The following is an 8,630-nucleotide window of genomic DNA, read 5'->3' as shown; positions in this document are numbered from 1 at the left end:
CAATTCAGGAGTCGGCTCGGATGCTGCGTCCTCAGAGAGCCTTCTCTGACTGGCCTGGCTGATGACATTTTGCCATGGACCACCCCTTATCACCTCCCTCCTCCCATAGTCTTTGAGGCTCCTCCCTGGCCCCCCTTCAGGTGCCGCAGAACCCAGTTTGAAAACCACTACGGCTCCTTGCAGCTCCGACAGCCCACAGCCAGCCTGCCCGAACCCTGCGGTGCAGGCAAGCGGTGCTGCGGTTTCAGAAAAAGGTGAGGAGTGGCTCCCATCGTCTCCAAGCAGGTGGCCCTTAAACCGGCTTGGGGGTTTAGAGAGGTGCAGAGAGCCTTCAAGGAGGAAGAAGAGAAGAGAAGCAGAGGCCTGGGAGCCGGCGCTGGGCCCTCCCTACCAACAGTGAGCCAGCCGGCGTGGCAGAGGCCGGGACAGTCAGTGGGAGAGGCTGGACGCGGCCAGGTGTCAGTGGCCCTCGAATGCTCAGGTGAGGTAGCCATGCCGATGTGATGTGTGCGAGTGGCGCCACGGCTCTGAGCAGGACAGGAGGATTGTCAGGGTCTCATGAGTGAGGTGAATAGCATGGTGGGAAAGGAAGAGGGAACAGACCGAAGTAGTCTGGAGTTTCCAGCAGCTTGTGGGGACGATGCTCTTGTTTCGGCATTGCTCTGGGTGACTGTGTCCGCGGGGGGGGTGGGGCTGGTGGGCTGGCTTGTGAACTCCTCTCACCCCCCCAAACCCCTCTCACCCCCCCTTGCCCCAGGCCAGGAGGGAAAGGCTTCATAACTCAGCTGCCCCCCACCTAGGCTGCCCGGGCAGAGAAGAGCGTTGGGGCCGCCCTCCGGCTTGGCCCCTCCTGGAAGGCCCAGGATTAATGTGCTGCCGGTCACCCAGGGGCCTTGGGAGAGAGTGGGGGGGTGACTCAGCGTCGATTCATCCCCACTGCAGAGAACAGGGTACACGGTGGAAAGTGCTGGGAGCCCCGGGCGGGGGAGCTGCCTTTGACCTTGACAGCTGGCTGGCATGTGCCCACACGTCTGGGGCGGTGTGCACTTCCTGGGTACGAGGACAAGGTCAATCTCCTCAACCCCTAGGCTCATCCCCGGACCCTCTTCTTTCTTCAGCACGAGCCCTGAGTGCTGCACAGTCCTGGGGTTCAGACAGAAAACCAGCTGCTGGGAAGAACCATCACAAGAGGGAGATGAGACGTTAAGCGTGTGTCTATCTAGGGGTGGGTTTTAGAGTTTGGTGGAGGTGCCTGCGGAGCGTGTCCTGACTGCCAGAAACGAGGGGTAGTGTTTGGCTAGCTAGAGTGTGTTCTGGACCATGGGGAAAGTATGCTGGAATTCGAGGACAGATTTTGGAATTCTAGGCTTGTTCTGGAACTCTGGGCTCCAGTTCAGAATCTCGGGGATGTTTGAGAAGCCTAGGGTGTATTCTGGAATTCCAAGGCAGATTTCTGAATCCTGGGGGCCCACTGGGGTCCTGGGCTTGTTCCTCATCACTCACCTTCTAGACCCATCTTATCTGCTGTGATCTGCAGGGACACATGGTTACAGGGAGGCAGTTGCTATGGCAACAAACCATGGGTGTATCAACTCCCAGAATTTACTCTGAGCCTGTGACATTTTAGCTGGTGGAGAAGCGCAGTTAGCTCCCAAGAGTCCGATGAGCAGGGATTCCTGCCAGCTCTGCCTGTGTGCCTCCCTTCCCCCCAACCTCAGATAACCTCCCGCTAGGCCCTTGGATCTGGCTGCCCGACACTCCCTTGGGCAAATGAATATTCAAAGGCAGCCAAAAAGTGTATTCAAATCTTATAAACTTCCGCCTGCCTTGATCCATTTAAATGCATCAGTATCTTCTGTTTTGCCCCATTTATCTGCCAGGAAAATGAAGGGTGATTCCAGGAGCCTAAAATAAGTGTTTTTTCCCAAGTTGCTCTAACCTCCCAAGTGGGCTGAGAGAGGGCTGGGGCTGGGCTCTTCACTCTGTAGATTGGGTCCCTCAGACAAGTCTCACAGGGCCCTGAAATCCTAGACCGCATCTGCTGAGACTGGGCTCTAGGGAGGGGAAGTGATAACGGAGAGCCTGCCTCTCGTCCCTGGGGGCTGTGTTCTTCACCTGTAGGGCTCAGCCCCTGCTGCGAGCCCCCCCGCCCCCCGCCCCCGGCGTACATGAGTAGGCTTTCTTGCCGGAGCCCCTGCTGCTGTCTCCAAAATCAGACTGTCATGTGTGGAAAACCCTTGAGAATCACTTGGGCTCTACAGGTAGGGAAACTGAGGCCCAGAGACATTCCTTCAAATGGTTGTTGGCAGAAGAGGGACCTGAACTTCAGGCTACCGGTTCCCAGCCCAGAGCTCTTGCTGTCATACTCACCCCTACCTCATATAATTCAGCCGTCTGTCCATCTGTCCGTCCGTCTGTCCATCCATCATCCATCCTGCATCCCTCCACCATTTATCCATACATGCATCCAGCCATTCAGGCCACCCCTGTGGGCTGAACATGAAAAGTTCATGGTTGGGTCACTTAGTCCCCACCCCCTTGCCACCTCTTGCCATTCATCTCCCCTTTGGCCAAGCAGCTGTTCTCCTATCCAGACCAACACATGCCCATCCCTGCCTCTACCCTCCCAGTGCCAACACCCCAAACTCCTAGTTTCTGCCGTTTTGCTCACGATATCCCCCTTTCTGGAATGTCCCCATAACTCACAGTGTATCCAAACCCTACTCATCATCCACGAAAAAGCCCCCCATCCTCCACAAAGCATTTCCTCGCCACCAAGGCCATCCGAGCCCTCCTTTCTCCTATGACCTTTGGAGTAGGAACTGCAGAGATGAGCCTCCATTTTCTGCTTTTTGGTTTTGTCCCACAGTACCCCCTTGGGACCAGGCCCCGTGCTATTTGATTACTAATAACGCCGTCGATATATTACATTATTTCATTTGGGCAGTGCCGTGATGTGAAGAAAATGCCATGGGATGTGGAGTCAGACAAGGGGTCATGTCTTAGCTTTACAGGTGAAATACTGTGTGGCCTTGAGCGAGTTGCTGAACCTCTCTGAACCACGAAGTTGCAATGCAGTTTTACAAGCTGATGCCTTTGAATACTCGAAAATGCTGAATAAACAGAAGTCTTCCTCATTTCAGGATCTATTTCCCTCTGTGCTACTTGGGCTTGTAGGCTTCACTCATTATCGGGAGCTTGAGGCACAGACGCCTCCCGCTCCCCTATTCCTCACACCCTAGGAGGTGGGGAGGCTTCACTTCAGGGCAATTTCCCAAGAGGGATCTTGCTAAGCAAGCTTTTCTTTTAACTCTCTTCTCTCCAAGTAAGATCCAAGGCAGAGGTAGGGATGGGTGGAATCTTTCCTTCTGGGAGACGGGTTTTCTAACTGGTTGAGGGTGGCTGGGGACCGGGCCACATCTTTGAGTATTTCCCAAGAGGATGTGGCTTCCTCGGGGACAGTGTCCTGTCTGGGAAAACAAAAGCACTGGGTGGCTTGGTTCCCCCTCTGTGGGCTCCCCACTTTCATCTTCACCAGGCTTCTCTTCCCTGATGGTGGCTTTAACACTCCGGGGGGACCTGTGGGAGGAGGCTTATGCCCTGGGCACCTGTTATTCTTTTTTTTTTTTTTCCCCGCTGATCGATCTGTGATTTCCAGAGCTGAGATGTGTTCGCATCACAGTGGTTCCAGGAGAAAAACTCAAACCCCATCTACGTAATACGTATCAGCCTCTACCCTGCATCTGCATGTGCCCACCATCTATGCAGGCGCAGGGGCGCACACATGAAGGCACGTATTCACACGGGGATGGGCGCACTGGGGCCTCGCGTGCGCGTTCATCTCCCTGCGGGTGCGCAGCATGTGTCCACATCCCGAGCCTTTGTGCTCAGCTGCCTTTCCCACGCCTAGCAGGTGTCCATTCAGGTCTACTGAAGCGGGTAGATTTACACATGTGCTGGCACTCGGTCCTGGGCGTGCATTCACGGTGTGCACAGGCTTGCACGCCCCCGTGCACTGGTCTGTGTAAAAATGCAGACCCATGTGTGTTCACGTGCCAGAGAGATAATCACAACAGCTGATGGTGAACACACTAGGCGCCAGGCACTGTGAACTGGGGGTGTTAACTCATTGTGTCCTTCCGACACACGCATATGTAGGTCTGTATTATTATCCCCATTTCACAGATGTGGAAACTGAGGCTCAGGGAGGTTCCATCCCTTACCCAAGTCCCCATAGCTAGGACGTAGGAGGGCTGGGGTGTGGCCCCAGGCCGTCAGCTCCACAGTGTGTGCTCGGAACCACTGTGCTGACGTGGTAATACAAGGCCATTTATGTAGGCGCTGCGAGAATTCAGCCAGTCCCTTGCCTGGGCCTTTCTTTCCCCTGGAGTGTGAATGCAGGGAGCTTTTGCCCACAGGTGTGAAGATGGGCACACGGTGAGTTGTGCACGCCTGCCCCAAGCTGCCCCCTTGGGAGCCTCCAGGAGCACCGCAGCATCTTCCGGGGGCCAGTGCCCTGCGGCTCCTGAGCCCGGCTCTCTGGAGCGGACCACCTTCTGCTGTGTTTTCTTTTCTCATGTCTCACGGATCCCAAGTCCCAGCTGAGCCCCACCGGGCGGTGAGAGGAGAACCAAGCCGCTCCCACAGTCCTGGCTCTTTCCCCTCAGTTGCGCAGTTTTTAGCGCTCCTGCCCCACCGTGCTCCCATCCCTACCCTCCTCTCCTGTTACTGAGATCACTCTTGAGGACAGACGCCGGCCCTGTCCTGGACCAGTCTGATGGAGTTAGGGGCCCCTCCCCTGAGCACCTGCAGTGTGGCTTGGGATCTGCAAGAGTTCATGGAAAGATTATTTGACTTCATACAAGGGAAGGGCCAGAACTGCACCCAGCATTCCGCTACGCCATCCCTGGTGCTATGGCATTTGTCAGCCTCCCCAGGCAGGTAGCGCGCTCTCTAAAGGCAGGGACCAAGACCTTTTTCTTCTTCTGTCCTGGGGCCTGGCTTGGTCCCTGGTGCCTCGTTGCTGCTGCTTGGCATTGACTGGATGTGTGAGAGGGAGTCCAGTCCTTTTTCAGTGGGACCAGGGGTCCCCTTGAGTGGGATAGAACCATCTCTCTGTCTTAGGGGGTGGGGTGAGGCCGCTCTATGCCAGGGATGTAAAGTAGGACAGGCCTCCCCAGGGGGGTTGCCGTGGCAACAGGGAAAGTTCTGCTCAGAGGCAGACACGCACAGGGTTGGCTGGGAGGCATGGCGGTGTTGCTTGCCTAGAGTAAGGAGACAGGCTATTGAAATGGCTTTTGGGCCTCAGTGACTCATCTGTAAAATGGGGGCTAAGCTTCCAGCTCACGATTAGGGTCAGAGGTAAGGGGTCGTGGATGCCAGAGGCTGTTGGGAGCTGCAGAGGGCTGCCCAGTCTTGGCTGCTTTACGACTATCTTCCCCAGCAGCACGGAAGTGTCACAGGGGAAGGACAGTGTTTTACTGGCTGCGGCACTCCCGGCACCCAGAACAGTGCCTGGCACATAGTAGTTGTTTATCAGTATTTGCTAACTGAAGAATTAGTCACATAAGAAGGTGGGAACATCTCACGGTTCTGGCCCAACCCCAGAACATCTAGAATTATACCAGGCCCTGATTCTGAGCTGTTAGAGACCCTACGTTAGAGACCCCTCGACACCACCTCTGACCTACCGCAGACCCCCACGGGCCCCTGAGGACCTCCTCGCCCCCAGGTGTGAACTCTAAGGACCGGCAGGGGACTATGGTCCACCTGGCCTCCGGAGAATTGTCCTAGCCTGGGATTGTCAGACTTGGCTGAGGACAGAAGCTTGGGGTGAGGGTGTGGGTGTGGGAGGTGATCATGGTAGATATAAAGAATACAAGTTCCCAGGCCCCTTCCCAGTCCTACTCAATCAGACTCTCTGGGGTATGGCCTGGTGTTTGGGGGTGTAACATGTTCCCAGGGGATTCTGGTAAATGGCTAGGTTTGGGGACTTCTGCTCAGGACACAGCCTCCTGCCATTGGAGGGGCTTTAAGGGGTACCCGCAGCCCACCAGGGTCTGGTGCTTCTCATACCCTTGGGGAGCCCGCGGTCCACAGAGGGGCATGACTAGGCCCGGTCCCAGCTCCAGCGCACCTTGTGGCCTGGGCCGTCTGTGTGGGCTCTCTCCTTGCACTTCTTGTCACCACTCCTGGCGTCCACCCGGCCCGGCTGACCAAGTGCTGACTGCACGGCTCCCACCTGTGCCTCCGGGGAAGGAGTGAGCTCTGAATTTGCAGCCTGACCCTCCTTTTGGGCTTCTTGGGCAAGTGCTGTAACCTTTCTGACCTGCAAAAGGGCCTAACGTGACCTATGTCATTGACAGCTGGGCTGGCGAGGCAGTGAAGAGTTCGAACTTTGCAGCCCGGGCGCACAGATTTGAATCCCGGCTCCACAGGGGTTGACGCATGTGACTTCACCTCTCTGGGCCTTAGCACCCTCCTCTGTGAAAGGAGGGAGATGAATCCCAGCTTCCTGGAGGTCATGGTGAGGATTCGGTGTGAGGGTGCCCCGTGAAGCACGAGGCAGGGGCTCAGCTACAAGGAATGCTCTTTGAGAAAGGCAGGAAGGTGGTGTGACTCACATGTCCGGCCCGGTCCACCCCAGCTCTAGAGAGAGGCCAGAGAACAGGCCCAGAGTTTTGCCTCAGTATCCGAAGGGCAGCCCAGGGCGGGCGCAGCGGAGGGGAGAGGTGTTTGTTTGAACAGCCAGAGATGCTGAGAGGCCCCCAGTGTCTGTCCATTAGCCGGTTCCTGCTGAGTTGGAGGGAGGGGAGGCTGGGGAAGAGATGAGCCGCGCAGCTGGGCCATACTTTCTCTGCTGAAAAGCAGTTTCCAACTCGTTATCTTAATGTGTCCTCACAATAACCCTGGTAATGGTTAGCCCAGGGATTGGGCTTCCTGTTCCGGCGGGGCGATGAGAACCCAGAGAGGTCAGCTGGCTTGGCCAAGGCCGCGCGCAGCACAGGGAACGCAGAGGGTGACTGTGTCTGAAGGATGGACAGCCATGGGTCATCACTCCTGACTTATGTCTTGCTCACCTGCCGCCATGCTCTGGAACCACACGTCTGAGTTCAAGTCCTGGATCTACCACTTCTTAAAGTGCCTTGTCTCCTGTAAGCCTGGGTTCTTCATCCGTCAGATGGGACAAATACCAGGACCTATCCCGCAGAGCTGTTGCGGGAGTAGCCCAGTCTATGCAGAGCATGCGCCTGGCACACGGGGGGCTCACTACCTTGCACATCGCTCTGCTGCTCCCAGATGAGATGCACCCCTCAAGTCACGTCACATCATGTCTGGGCCTCAATTTTTTTCATCTGCCACATGGGTATTTATTTCGTGCCAGGTATTCTGTGAGTTGGGATGTCATTTAATACGAGCAGTAACCAAGGAGGCCAGTTTCTTCAGTCCCATTTTTCCAGATAAGGAAACCAAGATTCAGGGAAGCGAATTGATGTGCGGTAACTTGGCCAATGACCGAGATGATCCAACTGGAACACAGACCTGAGATTCTAGAGCCCATGGGCCCTAAATGTGTCCCCCTTAGGTGTCCCTCCAGGGAATTCTTCAGGGCTGATATGCCTGCGTGGGGCTGTGGAGTCTGGGGGCTAGAGTCTGTTTGGAGGCCGGAGCAGCAGGACGCGGCCCCCACACCTCCCCTGCCAGTGACCTCCCTCTGCACCGAGGCCCGGCCTGGGGCTCAGCTCCTACCTGGGCCTTCCCACTCCCTGGGGCCAGGGGGAGGTTGGCAGGCCCCAGGCCATGGCGGGAAGGCCATTAGCTGGCACTGGAGCCTGAGTGCTGGTAATGACCCTATTTTCACACGGAGGCAGCTCGCAGTCTCTCCCCACGCTAGAAGCTACTCCCGGAGCTCCCATTCTGGAATGAAGCAGCAGATTATGTAACTCAGAGCAGGTTATGTAAGGGTGTAGCAGGCCCTGGTGGGATCGGGGAACAGAGCAGCACCCCCAGCCCCTGCTCCCGGCCCCCCAGTGGAAGTCTCTGGGGCAGGACCAGGCTCCCGCGCCCCACGCGGCTCCGCTGCCCGCCCTGGGGCTGAGACCCGCAGCTAGGACTGGGCAGGCGAGGGGAGGGCGAGGCTGTGGTGCGGAGTAGGACAGCGCCGGTCAGGGAGCCGGGGATCCTAGCTCGGGTCCCAGCTCTGTCATGAGCTGGACAAATCCTTGCCCCTCTCCAGGCCTCCGTTTCCTTTTCTGGAGCACTGAGGAGGAGCGGCTTGGGGAAGCTCTAGGGGCCCTCTCAGTTCCAAGGGTGCTACGTCTCTTTCACCTTGGAGGCAAGGCCCAGATTTCTAGGTTCTGACGTTCATGCGGTTGCCAGCTGCCTGAGAGGGCACCGTCTCTGGGCGCTGACTTGCCTGTGTGTCTGCAGGGAGATGGGCTCCGCTGTTAGCCCCCCAGATGCCAGGTGTGCCTGGACTTTCGGGGTTCCGGAGGTGGGCGAGAGAGTGGAGGCAGGACGTACCGCCCCTCCCCTCTCCTTTGCTCCCTGACTGAGTCCTTGCAGAGAGCAGCCACACCACAGAAGTAACGGTCACAACAAAGACCGCTGCCATGGCTCGGCCTGGCCTG

The sequence above is a fragment of the Ailuropoda melanoleuca genome, chromosome 2 (assembly GCF_002007445.2).
Source record: "Ailuropoda melanoleuca isolate Jingjing chromosome 2, ASM200744v2, whole genome shotgun sequence".
NCBI lineage: Eukaryota > Metazoa > Chordata > Mammalia > Carnivora > Ursidae > Ailuropoda > Ailuropoda melanoleuca.
The sequence above is the reverse complement of the archived record's forward strand: the minus strand, read 5'-3'. Positions refer to the sequence as shown.